Source organism: Nannospalax galili, unplaced genomic scaffold, assembly GCF_000622305.1.
Source record: "Nannospalax galili isolate Female #2095 unplaced genomic scaffold, S.galili_v1.0 scaffold45, whole genome shotgun sequence".
Taxonomy (NCBI): domain Eukaryota; kingdom Metazoa; phylum Chordata; class Mammalia; order Rodentia; family Spalacidae; genus Nannospalax; species Nannospalax galili.
In genome coordinates, this window is record NW_008355775.1 from 2995757 (window position 1) to 3011023 (window position 15267).

Genomic DNA, 15267 nt, shown 5'->3' on the forward strand with positions numbered 1-15267 from the left:
ATTAAAAATGTAGGAAACGGCATATCTTAAAATGAAATGGAGATCTTTTTTAAAGGTTAAAACCTCATTCAATTTTGTGTCTTATAGAGTTTATACTGAGTACAATATGGTATAACTGTACATTAATTCAACTATAAACCCAAAAATTTACAGCCAATTTTGAAAGAGATGCATCTTAGCTCTGGAAATTGTTATTGAATATGTCAATGCTGTTGTAATGAAATGCTTCTTCTAATTATATGGTTATTAAATAAATAATTTTAAAAAAATAAAAACTAGCTCAGTAAGGCTAGAGAGATGGCTCAGCGGTTAAGGGCATTGACTGTTCTTGCACAAGGCCCAGGTTTGATTCCCAGCATCCACATGGCAGCTAATAGCCATCTGTAACTCTAGTTCCAGGAGAATTCGACACTCTCTTCTGACCTTCGTGGGCATTGCATGACATGGGTGTGCTTACGTGCAGAAAATACACTTAAACACATAAAAATAATAAAATATTTTTTAAAGACTAGCTGGGTAAGCAGAATCACTTTTTCCATTTTCTTTAAAACAATTTGAGTGAAACTGAATCCACCAAGGAATACAATCAGTCTGCTGGCTCCTGAATTGGGGCCCATGCAGCCCTAGGTCTTTGGAAAGGCCTTCCTTTGTCTGTCACATGCCACCACTCTGAATTCTGCTGAAGGGTCTGACATAGCACCTCATGATCCCTTCAGAGTCAGCATATCTGCCACCCCCTTGCCTCTATTGGGTCAAAAGACTAGAAACCCTTTGAAAGGCACCAGCCTCTCTCAGTGCACCATCTCTGAAGATCCTTCTGCCAGCCCAGAGCAATCTCATATTTACCTCAGTCCCCATCTCTCTTTTGGGGAATCTCTCCTTTCTCTTCCTGTTTGCCTAGAAAGGTCCTTCTGAACCCCTCCTTTGTTCTCCATACATTCCACATAAGCAGTAGGCAAAACAGCAGTAAGATTTCACTTTCGTGTCAGAGGTGACGGTTCAAAGGGCCTACTGGCTGAATGGAAGCAAAATACTAATGACCCAAGACAACATTTTGCTGTAATAACACATCAGAATACAAATGCTACATGGTGCCAGCCTGATGTGGGGGGCACCAGGAACCATGATTTGAAAACTGTAATTATGTTCTACATTCTCTTTCCTCACACAAGCCTGAGGCAAAGTAGTGCAGCTATTTGGTCACTTCAGTGGATAGAGGGGTTCCACCTCAGGGTTAGGGAGGATCCCACATGTGACTCCTGAGCTCTGAGTTCCATCTCAGGATGAGGTGTTAGCTTGGATAACACTCTAGCCAGATACTAGAACTAGGGAAAGGAAGGAAGATAGGCAATAGTCCCAGTTTCCTTTCTGTTGCTGTGATAAAATACCTGACAAAAGTAGCTTAAGAGAAAGTTTATTTTAGCCTACAATTCCATGTTGCAGTCTTTCATTGTGGAATCGAGGCAGTAATTGAAGCAGCTAGTCACATCCGCATCAAGAGCAGAGAGAAGTAAATGCATGCATGCTTACTGTGCCCAGGCCCTCTCCACACTTGCACAGTCCGGAACCCAAACCCTGGGGTTGGCATTGCCCGCAATGGGCCTATCTTCCCACATCAATTTAAGCAATCAAGATAATCCCTCTGCAGACATGCATACAGGCCAAACCAACTGATCTACACAACCTTTTATTGAGATTTTCTTCCAGGTGATTCTAGAGTGTGTCAAACTGACAATTAAAACTAATCTTCAACTAACACTAAGAATGTTTGAAAAAGTCATATGGAAACCTACTATTTCATAGATAGATTGATACACAGACAGACAGATATTCACATAAAAACGTTTCATTGGAATTGCCGTACACAGGGGGTAATGCTCCTCCCAGAAGCCACATGTTGCCAAATAAAAAGCCCAGCACCAGATATTGAATACCTTCCATCGAGTTGTTGGTCAGCGGTGTCCCAAAGCCCCCCCTCAAAAAAAACAATACAAACTATTGCCGTTGCTCTTGCTCACCCACTAGAATTTGATAAGACCCTGTTACTGAAGACAACACACACATTGGTCACAGAACATGGAGAAATCAAGTTAATACTGACCAGGAAGCTTCCTCCCATCTGGCTAGCTTCAAAGTACCAGAAAGTGCTATGTAGGCTGCTGAGGGAAAATAAAAATCATTGGCAGTTTTACTCAGCTGTGAACCCTGTGAACTACAAAAATGACTGGCATGGTGAGATATACCCATAGGTACAATAGTACCACAAATGTATGAGGGCAACCAACAGCTTTCTTATTGGATTTAAGGCCTGGTACTATAAATCTAGCCAAGAATCAGTGGCTGGGTGACCTCATAGGCCCGGGGGTGAACCTTCTATTACTATTTTGCAAAATGGACATTGTATCAAACTGCCGTCTAAAGTCATACCTCTAGACTTAAAGATTATCACAGCTCTCAGACCACATCAGACCATAGTGGGTGGCAGCTCATGCAGAAACTCACAACAGGTCAAGGTGCAGAGAGTGTCAGTGGAGTGGCCAGCCACAACTAAACATCTATATCACCATTCTCCCTGCTAAGGCTTGGAAACCATCATGGAAGAAAGGATGGAAAGATTGTTAGAACCAGAGGTCAGAGAGGACCAGAGCAACGGTGTCTTCCGGACATAACAGGACACTGCCCTTATGAATTCACAGCAACTGTGGTTGCCTGCACAAGGCCATCAAAAGATCAGGCCAGTCAAAATTCTAGCATGGAGCATTAAGGGATTCATGATCCCCCACCCATGATGAGCTAAGGATAGTTGATGACTTCTGAAGAAGGGAAAGTAAGTTTTCTTTAAGGGTGTGGCACCTGGAAGGTGTACCACACTCCAGTGGATGGTCCCACACCCAGGAGTATATGGGTAGCACAAATTAGACTTAATGGGTTATTTAAAAAGGGGGGACACAAAAATGGAGACTTGGGGAATTGGGGAAGTGGGGATGGATCTGGGAGGAATTAGAGAGAGGAGTCAGGGGTGGATATAATCAAAATCTATTGTATGAATTTCTCTGGAACCCAAAGTACCAGGCAAGGGAGTACCGAGTCAGGGGCATGCTGCAAGGTGCCTGTGTTTTGCAACTTGATCATTAACACTGCATCTGAGACTGGGAAATAGAGCACCCCAAGTGACTTGGCAGGAATGGTAACAAATGCAAATATAAGAAATTTTGAATGTTGCGTTTCTAACTAGGCAATTGTAGATTACTGAGAAGAATCCAAAATTTGAGTAAACTGAAGAGATAAAATGGGAAAACATTTTCACAAGAGTGGACCTTCCCAGTCAAAGACTGTGTCTGAAAAAAACTATAGTTCTCTACATCAGTAGTTTTTTTTTTAATCAGGATACCTAGTTAAACATAAAAAATGCATTATTTATAGCTGCCTAGTGAACACACACACACACGCACACACATACACACACACAGACACACACACACACACACACGCAACCTACTCTCACTACATAGCAATCATGACCTCCAGTCTATTTTCTTTCAATCTATCTTATTTTGCATTCATTAAAGCTCTGATCCCAATGACTAAATTAATTTCATAACCCACTGATAGGTCTCTACCCACAGTAGAGATCTGACGCTGTGGTTGAGGTAGAACCATTGAAGAGATGTCAACAAGGAAATACCCTGTTTGAATTGGTGACTCTACTGCCATCTTCTGAACAGAGTTTGACTTGAGTGGAGGATGAAATGAAGGAGGCAGATCATGCAGAGGATTCCTTTGATTCTCAAGTGATCTGCAATGAGGCCCCCACTGTAACAGAAGTAATAAGGATAAAGAGAAGGAGATGGCCACAAGTATTTAGGTGCTTTATTAAGGGGGACTTGTCAGGGAATTGGGCGAGGATCTGAAAGATGGGAACATTTACTGAAAAGAGAGTAAGGCATGCAAGTCTAGACAAACAACAGATGGGTCACCTTCTTTTACTTCGTTTTACTTTTGTGTTGCTGTGACTAAAATACCTGACAGAAACCATTTGAGAGGGAGATGTATTTGGGGTCACAGTCCATTATGGTGGGGAAGGCATGCTACGGGAGACTGTGATAGAGTCTCCTTCACATGACATCAGACAGGGAGCAGAGAATGACAGGCACAGGTGTAACCTTCAAAAGCTCCTTCCTAGTGTTCTAGTTCCACCAGCTAGGGTCTTACTTCCTAAGGACTCCACAGCCTTCAAAATAGCACCTCAAGCTGGGGACCACATATTTAAAACATGAGCCTGTGGAGACCATTTCAGATTCAAACTATAACAGTTTCCTTAAATTTGAGGTTTCTGAGGGGTAGCCCATATGGAAATGTTCAGTAGGAATTTGTATATATCATTCCCTGAAGTTTGAGAGAAAAGTCAGCACTACATGGATATTTTGGCATCATCAATATTTAAATAGCAATCATAATTTTGAGAGTGGGTATGATATCCCAGGGAAATTTCTCTTCTCAGCACATAAGAGATTGTGATGGTTTGAATGAAAATGTCCTCCATAGGCTCCAAGTATTTGGACATTTTGTCCCTAGATGATGGCGCTGTTTTGTGAGGTTTTAGAAGGTGTGGCTATCCCAGAGGAAACACGTCACTGGGGGTGGGCTTAGAGAATTCTTAAGCCCTGCTGGATCTCCAGTTACTCTCTTGCTTCCTGTGCCTGCATGATGATGTGAGAGCTTCACTTCAGCTGCTTCTGCTCCAGCCACCTCCAGCCACCATGCCTCCCACCATGACAGACTGTAATTCCCCTGGAACCATAAGCTCAAATAAGCTCTTCCTTCTATAAATTGCTTGGGTCAGTGTTTTTATCACAGCAACAGAAAAGTGACTAATACAGAGATTTTTTTATCTTGTGTCTGTGTATGCATTTGTACACATACAATATTTTCATACAGATTAAATTAGTAGCTGCAATCTTTTACCTTTTACACACACACACACACACACACACACACCACACACACAAGCATGCGCACACACATGAAATCACACCTTAAAAACAAAACTATCCAGATAATCTCAGACTTTGAAGTGGAGCTCAGGGTGGGAAGGTACAAGGTGGTCATTTGGCCCATTAAACCAATGCATGTATCCCCTTTGCTATATGGCTGTATCTCCATGAGCCAAAATACAGCAGGCTGCTAATTTCTGTCACTACACATCTAACCCTACACAGCACCTGGTATACACTATTCTCTTAGAGGGAGGATTATGAGGGGACCAGTGGGAAGGGAGTATAAAGATTATTAAGATGTTCTTTATGAAATACACAAAAATTCAATACAAAATAAAAGATAGGTTTTTGATGACACAAAAAAATGCTTAAGTTATGAATAAATAACTTGAACTCCCTGGAAATGAGGCCAGTATTTTTGGCAATATGTGGTAGAACTTCCTTCCATGCCTAAAACTGCAATGCATGGTGACAAACTAAAACAACCTTCTGCTATGGGAATGCAATTACTGTATTGCTAATAAATGTGAGAGTCATGCTTGAGTGATCTAGATGAAAAATCCCCTGCTCTAACTAAAACACATTTCTTTCTATAAGCACATGATTTCACAAAGGTGTCACATTATATAATTTTGGCACTATCAAAATTACTTATTCAAATATATCTCATTTTAATAATTTTTAAATGCCAATGTTCACTAGGTAGTGAATAATAAACTCATTATGTCAATAAATTACTTCATTTCTAAAAGTAGCCTTTACATATTTCATTTAAAATAAGTATATTCCAAACAGAAGATGCATTGGATTTTGCATATTGTTATATTAAGTTAAAAGAATGATGCAGCCAGGTGTGGTGGCATATGCCTTTAATCCCAGCCCTTGGGAGGCAGAGACAGGTGGATCTCTATGAGATGGAGGCCACCCTGGTTCACATGGTGACTTCCAGATGGGCTGTGACTAGGGAGACCCTGTCAAAAAATAATCAACAACAACAAAAAAAATCACAATGAAACAAAAAAGAATGATACTAAACCTTCTAACCTATATTTAAAAATGCTTTGGTTTTAGTGTGCCATTTTAGTATTTTCCAGGTATAATAGGAGTCTAATCATATTTTATTACTATTATTATTATTATTACATTCAGTTGTGTGTGTGTGTGTGTATGTGTGTCTACATGTGCCAAGGAGCACATGTGGAGATCAGAGGATAATTTTCAGGAGTCATTCTCTCCTTCTAGCATGTGGGTCCTGGGGAATTGAACTCAGGTAGTCAGGTCTGGGTGCAAGAACCTTTAACAGACCCAGACCTTCCAGGTCTATAATCATATTTCTGTTGATAAAAATATAGACTATCCTGTGTCTATTCTGGGATATTTGTCTGGTTTGAGCTTGATGGCTGCCGGGAGAGGGAGAGACACTGTCTTACAAGGAAGGAACTTTTGGTGGGCCCAGTGGATGGAACCACACCGAATATACATATATATGTGTGTGTGTGTGTGTGTGTGTGCGTGTATATACACAATAAATTAAGCGGGAGTGGGGGGGCATGGATAGAGGAGGGGATCTAAATGCCATCAAACTATATTGTATGAAAATCACAAATATTCAATAAAAATTTTAAATAAATATATATATAGAGAGAATCATGGCAATATATTTGTGTTAATCTTTATCTGAACTTCCAATGGGTGATTAGCTAATAAAGACCCTAATCAGAAATTCTCCCAAAGAAGCCTACTTCAAGCAGCTTTAATACAGTGGTTCCTTTATCAATGGTTTCACTTTCTGAGGTTTCATTTATACACAGTCAACTTCCATCCAAAATTATTAAATGGAAAATTCCAGAAATAAACACCTTATAAGTACATTATTCTGTATGGTGTGATGAACTCTTACAGTGTCCTCCGTCCTGCCTGGGATATCAATATCCTTTGTCCACCATATCCACTCTGTATAAGCTACCTTCCCATGAGTAATTTAACAGCTATATTGGATATCAGATTAATTGCCTTGGAATCACTGTGTGTATAAGTTCAAAATTTGGGGGGCATGGGATAAAATATTCATATACCTTTATTATAGCATACTGCTATAATTATTCTGTTTATTATTATTTTCCTCAATGACAGGAAGGGTCTAGGATACTTTGTAAGCAGAAATACGAACTGGGAAAGATCAGGGGAAATGCCAGAAGGAAACAGGGAGGCAAGATACTAAAAGAAGTTCCTTTACTAGAAAGCCTTTACTATGTTAGCCACAATATCATTATCTGTTCTAGTTTGCTTTCTGTTCCTGTGATAAAATATCATGACCAAAAGCAATTTAAGAAAGAAAGTTTGTTTTGGTTTATAGTTCAAGAGGGAGAGTCCGTAATGGTGGGGGAGGCTTGGCCACAGGTGGCTGAGTCAGGAAGCTGGGAGGCTACATTTCCATTCATACACAGGAAGCAGAGAGTAAACTAGAATGGGGTGAGGCTATAAACTCTCAAAGCCCTCCAGCTCCCCCAGTGATATACTTCTTCCAGGCAGGCTACACCTCCTAGTCCATAACCTCCTCAAAGAGCAGACCCACTGGACATCAAGTTTCTCATTTAAATCACCACAGTATCCTAGGACCAGTCCTAACCCTAGTTCAGGTAACTGAAGTTGTTACTGAAAAGAGAATCCATGGACTGTGGATATAATGAGACAGAATTCTACTACATCAAGTGATATTTATTAGCAAGCAGCCACGCAATCTACTCTTACTAACAGACTGTTGGACTGTTGCAGACTATTGGAGTTAAGGACTTTTGATGAGACCAATAACAGAGTGACTCCTATCCTGGGAAGAACAAAGATGTAATGCTCCTTCTCTGGAGTTCTTGCTCTTTAATACATTTTCCCCAAATCCTTTCCATGAGACCAGGCTTCCTCTTTTCCATTATCATAGACCAGATGAATGCAGAATCTTCTGGTGTTTGCACTAAACAATTTATTCAGTGAAGCAGAGGTAGATGAAAGAAAAATACATCCTGTTCCTCTTGCCAAGTTAGAAAATGGGCCCAGATCGGGGCCAGATGTGGAACTCACAGTGGGTCACATTTTACCCTCCCAAAGCTCTGCTGCTTAGAGGTATTTAGAAATAGGGGCAGGTGAATGTGAACTTGCTAAGGAACTTTTCCAAGATATGGAGGCAAGAGGTTGTAGACTCAAGGAGAAAACCTGAATTTTCTGCTGTTGAGGATTAGGATTGCCCTTGGCAAGGAACTTAGAACTGCTTGGAAAAAGTCAAAAGACTTGTCAGACATCAAAAATTCAGAACAATGCTGTAGTGATTTAAGTGTAAATGAATCTTAGACACACATGGATTAAATTTCCCTTACAGGGCACACACTAAAATGTTGAAGAAAAATGTTTCTGACAGGTCACATGCTCAGTTTACCAAATGACTACAAACTACATGATAGATCATTTGTGAGGTCCAATTGTGTGCTGTCTCACCAGACATGTGCATCTCAAGCCCTCACCCATGTTCTGCGATCAGAGGGCCTCAGAGTGGGCAACATGACCATAAAAGCATTTACCACTGGGGGTACCTTGCCTCTCTTCTCCTTGTCTTCATCTTCCAGTATTGGAAATTGAGGGCAGGGGACTCTGACTACAATATCAAATACAGTGGATTAGATAACTGAGAACTCAACATATGCCAAATCTGAAATTAAAGAAGTTATTCAAATATGATAAAACATCAAATCATCTTTAAGAATTCATGAATTATAAACAACCGGCAGGTATTGCTAGTAATTGAAGAGACTAAGTTCTGGGTTTTTGCATTTTTCTAAACATGTTGATGATCAGTGAAGACAAAAGTAGTTGAAACTGGCTGGTTATGTTTCCTTCACAGCAGACACAGATTGCTGTTACTGGAACAAATGCTGTATTCCCCAGAGCACACATAAAGCCATGGTGCCCCAGACAGCCAGTCTTGCCAGAGGAAGCTGGAAAGACTTCACTGGAACTCAACCATGTTTGTCTTTGCCACAACTGGATGCACTAACCTTTCTGCTCCAAAAAGTCCCAGTGACAACACCTTAGAAATCCACAGACTACTACCCACATTTATCTTCTGGGAAATGATTGGCATCGTAATCTACTGACTTGGGATTGTTTGTGAGCTGATCATATTCAGAGATTTCACAGCTCCTCCCAGCTCCTGGGAAGTACTGACAATAGCAATAGGGGGAGCTTTGTCCACAAGGTCATCTGAGGCATACAGCCAGGCCAGCAAATGGAGTGTGGCTTTACAGGTGGGCAGGCTTACAAGAAGCCATGTGGCAGACAGACTCAGATTTTCATAGACATCTCTTAAAATTTCAAAAACCATTTTCATCTGGACATGAACAAGAATGGGAAGAATTAATGAACACAGCAAATTTTCAAAAAAAAAAAAAACACTAATCTTAATAATTGTATCATATTGGCAAGATTATATAAGCTTTTGTCTATATGTAAAAAAAAATCAAATTGTAATGAATAGGTTAAAAAAGTAAAAATAAATAGTGGACTATGACTAATAAGAATTATGAATTCTGGGGACTGGAGAGTGCTCAGTGGTTGAGTACTGGTTGTTCTTGCAGAAGACCCAAGTTCAAATCCCAGCACCCACATGGTAGCTAACAACAATCCATAATTCCAGTTCCAGGGAATTTGATGCCCTCTTCTGTCTTCCGTGGGCACTGCATGACATGGATGCAGGCATAACACTCACACACATAAAATAAAAATAAATTTAAAAACAAGAATTATGAATTCTCCTTTTGATTCACTGGGTCCCATTAGGGTCTTCTTGAAAACTGCTAAGGGTCACACTGGAACAAATCTAAGACTGTATTATAAAAATAATATATAAGTATCTTAATTTCTTTTATATGAACTTTAAATCCATAACTTTGAGTTGAGGATAGAATTCAATGAGAAACCAGGTGTTTTGCAGGTGAAAAGGCCTGGGTTCTACAACTAGCACCTCAAAATAAAGTCTATAATTCTTTACATCACTGACTGTGAGAGCAAAACAGAATGTACAAGAAATATCTGGGTCTAAAAGACTTCAAACAAAATTATTCTTTTGAAAAATAATTAAGTCATATGTTTATGTGAATCCACAATAATCTACACTAGACGAGATACCCATAGCGTGGTGGCATATGCCTTTAATCCCAGCACTCAGGAAGGATAGGCAGACAGATTTCTGAGTTCAAGGCCAGCCTGTTCTACATAGTGAGTTCCAGGCCAGCTGAGGCTACAGGGAGACCCTGTCTCAAAAAGACAAAAAGAAAAAAATCTCTTAGAAAATAACAATAAGGATGACACATTGTAAGGATGACACATTCCAGACCTGGGTGAGGGACTAAGTTTAAACCTAATTCTGGACAAGGGTATAACATGCCATTTATGGACTATTGAGGAGTAACAACAGCTACAAAATTGTCCTAACTGTTATTCTTTGGACTGAAGGCCTCTGGAATTTCTTAAACCACATATAAAGTTTTGAAATTTCAGCAGTTAAAAAGTCAGCAGTATGCACAACCCACAGGCCTCTCTCCAGGGTAAGTTGATTGATGCCCTCTGCCCCTTTACTCCCCCAGCCTCATTCACCTTCCCATGTCCCTGCCCGTCTCTCCTCCTAGCCTGGGTCCTGTCCCATTTCCTCTCTTGGCACCCCAGACACCTGGGGAACCACCACTGCTTCCTGACCCTTTTCATCCAGACCAACTCAGTTCCTTCTCCTGGTCCCCAGGAGCCCTCTAGGCCTGGTCCCTCCTTCATCTCCCTCTGCTTCCCTGGGCTACACAACCCACCAGCCTCTTTCCTGGCCACCAGGGCTGACCTTTTCACTTCCTGATCCTTTGCTTCCAGACCAACCCAGTTCCTCAGTGAAGTCCCCAGGAGCCCTTGGGGCCTAGTCCTACCCCAATCTCCATTTGCATTTCTGGGTCACTCGGCCACCAACTGCTCAAGACCAGCATCTTTCCTGGGCCCTGCTCCCAGACCAGTCCAAACCTCAAATTCCAGAGGACATCTTTCCTGGAGGGACCCAGACCTGAGGAGAAAGTCTAAGAGCATCTGATCCTCATCTGACTTGGACCTCTGTGGGAACTCCTGAAGACAAAAGCAATCTGGCCACTCTAATATAAAATCAAAAGAGAGAACCGGAAGCTTAGATGAACCAGCTTTTCATGCCCAAAAAGTAAACCACAAAGACACATAAACTGTACAAAAAGACACAGACCTAAACTTGAAGGCTTGAGTCTCACACAAGAATCAGAAACTAAAAAAGAAATTCACATGTCAAAAATCACAGAAAAAAACACTAACATGAAAAACCCAAATAACATATCCCCACCAAATACCAATAGTCCTCTAGAGGAGTACAATGAGAACCCCCTAGAGATAATGCAGGACATGGAACTCAAAAGAACAATTATAAACATGATAAAAGAATTCAGTGAATTTAAAGAACACACAAAGAAATCAAAGATCTGAAGGAAGATAGGGATAAGCTTCTGAATGAATTCAGGAAAGAGCTGGAAATATTGAAGACTACTCAAGTTGAAATGAAGAAGGAAGTGGAAAGCCAGTTAGAAACGACAGGAGAAAGCCTCACCAATAGGATGAATGAAATGGAAAACAGAATATCAGGATTAAAAGATAAAGTGGATGAACTAGACCACTCAAGCAAAGATTATGAAAAATTTAAGAAAGCACAACAATGGAATATTCAGGAATTGTGTGACAACATAAAAAGACCAACTTATAAATCATAGGCATACAAGAAGAAGAATCTCAAGATAATGGTATGGAACAGATCTTCAAATGAATTGTAGAAGAAAATTTCCCAAAATTAAAGAAAGACAAGCCATACAAATACAAGAAGCATATAGAACATCAAACAGACAGGACCAGAAAAGAAACTCTCCACTGCACATCATAGTGTGGGAGACAGACTTGAGCCTAGGGTGAAAGTCTTATTGACAGCCATACGCAGGCCTGAGGCAACAGCCCAACTGCTGGAGCCACAAGGAATGCCTTGTGACATTCTGCTCCCATTGGCAGATCATGAGACTGATGCCTAGAGCTCGCCACTCTCTAATCACCACCCTTGGGTACCTCACCTTTAAACTACTTACTGTACTGTGCACAACCCTTGGATACCTCACCTTTAAACTACTTACTGTGCTGTGATTGGAACACTACCCCTACATAAGCTTGTGCCTTCCTGCAATAAACCAGATCTGCATCACTGAACCTGGTCTCCTGTATCTGAATGCGGCTCCGCCGACGCAGTCTCCTCACCAGCCCTGAGGTCCAGACCGGACGACTGATCGGAGGAACTAAGAGAGCAGGAGAGTGGCCATAGCCAGAGGAGAGCAGCCACAGCTGATAACCACATGATAGTAAAAACGCTAAACATACAGAACAAGGAGACAATTCTGAAAGCTGCAAAAGAGAAACAACAAGTCACATATAAAGGAAAACCCTGACTTTTCAGTGCAAACTATGAAAGCCAGAATAGCCTGGACCAAAGTATTCCCAGTTATAAATGACCACAGATAGCAACCCAGATTAATATGCCCAGCCAAAATCTCTATTATAGTCAAAGGGGAAAGAATATTCTTCCATGATGTAAATGGGCTGAAGGAATTCATGTCCAAAAAACAAGCCATTCAGAGAGTTCTGGAAGCAATACAAAGAGCTAAAGAAAGGAATGACTATACCCAAGGGGTTGCAAAAAGAAATTCAATAAAGGTGTAACTGCGGAAAAGTACAGCTATATCAAGAACGTGAACAGAAATAAAAATGAAAGGATTCAATACTCATCTTTCATTAATAACTTAAAATATTAACAGACTGAACTCCCCAGTCAAAAGACACAGACTAGGTGAATGGATTAAGAAAAAAAAACCATTTCTTTTTGTCTGCAAGAAACATCTCATTTTCAAGGGTAGACACTATCTTAAAGGTGAAAGGATGGAAAAAAATATACCAAGCAAATGGTACTAAGAAAAAAGCAGGCATTGCAATTCTAACATCTGACAAAATAGACTTTAAACTAAAACTAATCAGAAGAGATAAAGAGGGCAACTTCATTCTGTTCAAAGGAACAATAAATCAAGAAGATATTACACTCATGAACATATATTCACCAAACTCTGGTGCACCCAACTTCATAAAAAAATAGTACAGGACTTTGAGACCCTGATTAATCCCAATTCATTAATAGTAGGGGACTTCAATACCCCATTGTCTCCATGAGATAGGTCAACAGGGCAAAGAGTTAACACAGACATCTGAATTAAACAATACCATATAACAAATGGACTTAACAGACATCTACCGAGCATTGTACCCAAGCACCAAAAGACATACTTTCTACTCAGCACCCCATGGAACCTTCTCCAAAATTGACCATATACTGGGCACAAAACAAACCTCAACAAATACAAAAAGATTGAAATAACTCCATGCATTCTATCAGACCACAATGCAATAAAGCTTACAATCCACCAAAGAAGCTCTAGTCACCAAATGAACACATGGAGATTAAACAACACACTCCAGAATGATGAATGGGTCAAAAGAGAAATTAAGAAAGAAATAAAAGTATTCCTGGAACAAAATGAAAAGGACAATATAACAACAAAACCTCTGAGACATGCTGAAAGCTGTCCTTAGAGGGAAGATAATACCTCTAAGTGCCTACATTAAAAAATTGGAAGAACAAAAATAAATGACATAACATTACAACTCAAGACACTTGAAAAGCAACAACAAATGAAACCCAAACCCAGAAGACAAGAATAACAAAAATCAGGACAGAAATTAATGAAATCAAAACAAAACAATACAAAGAATCAACAAATCCAACAGCTGTTTCTTTGAAAAGATAAACAAGATTGATAGACCACTATCCAAGTTAACCACAAGAAACAAAGAGCACTTCCAAATCAACAAAATCGGAGATGAAAGGGGAAATGTCACAACAGACACCAGAAAGATATAGAACATTATAAGGGAATACTTTAAAAACCTATATGCTACTAAATTTGAAAACCTAAAAGAAATGGAAGGATATCTAAAGGCATAGGAAGCACCAAAACTAAACCAAGAAGATTAAAAGCTTAAACAGACCCATAACACAAAAAGAAATTGAAACAGCTCCTAGCCTACACTCCTATCCTCAGGCCTCTTGGGGTAAGTCTATAGCGCCTTCCTGATCCTTCTCACCCAGACCAACTGAGTGCCTTTCTTGGGCCGCTGTTCTATACTCCTAGTTTGGGCCCTGCGCCATTCCTAGTCTTGGGCCCCAGAGACCTGGGGAACCAATACTGCTTCCTGATCCTTTTCACCCACACCAACTTAGTGCCTTTCTTGGGCCCGAGGAGCACTGCTTCTGGACCAGGCCCCGCCCTCACCTCTCTCTGCTCCCCTGGACCTGCACCACCAGCTAACTCTCCTAGCCTGCACTCCTATCCTCAGGCTTCCTGGGGTAAGTCTATAGCGCAGCCCTCCGGACCTTGACTCACTCAGCCACATTCACCCTTCCATCTCCCCCGCTATTCTCGACTCCTAGTTTGGGCTATGCGCCATGCCTAGTCTTGGGGCTCCAGACACCTGGGGAACCAATACTGCTTCCTGATTTTTTTCACCCAGACCAACTTAGTGCCTTCCTTGGGCCCCAGGAGCACTGCTTCTGGACCTGGCTCCACCCTCACCTCCCTCTACTTCCCTGGTCCTGCAACACCCGCCAGCCTCTTTCTGGGGCTGACAGGCTCTTTCTGGGGCTCCGAGGCTTACCTTTCCTCTCCCTGATCCTTTGCATCCAGTACAACCCAGCTACTCAATCCACTCCCTGGGAAATCTTGGGGCTTATTCCCACCCCATCTGCCTTTGCATCCCTGCATGGCATGGTCACGGCCAGGATCTCAGGTCAGTCCAACACCCAAGTTCCTGAGAACAAAATCATTCCTGGAAGATTGCAGACCTAAGGAGAAAGTCTGAAAACTTCTGACCCACATTGGAATTGGGCCACCGCAGAACTCCTGAAGACAAATTCAATCCGGCCACGACAATATAAAATGAAAAGAGAAACAGAAGCTTATATGAACCAGCTCTTCATACCCAAAAAGTAAACCACAAAGACACATAAAGTTCAAAAAAAGAAGCAGAACTAAACTTGAAGGCCCGAGTATCACACAAGAGTCAGAAACTACAAAAGAAATTCACG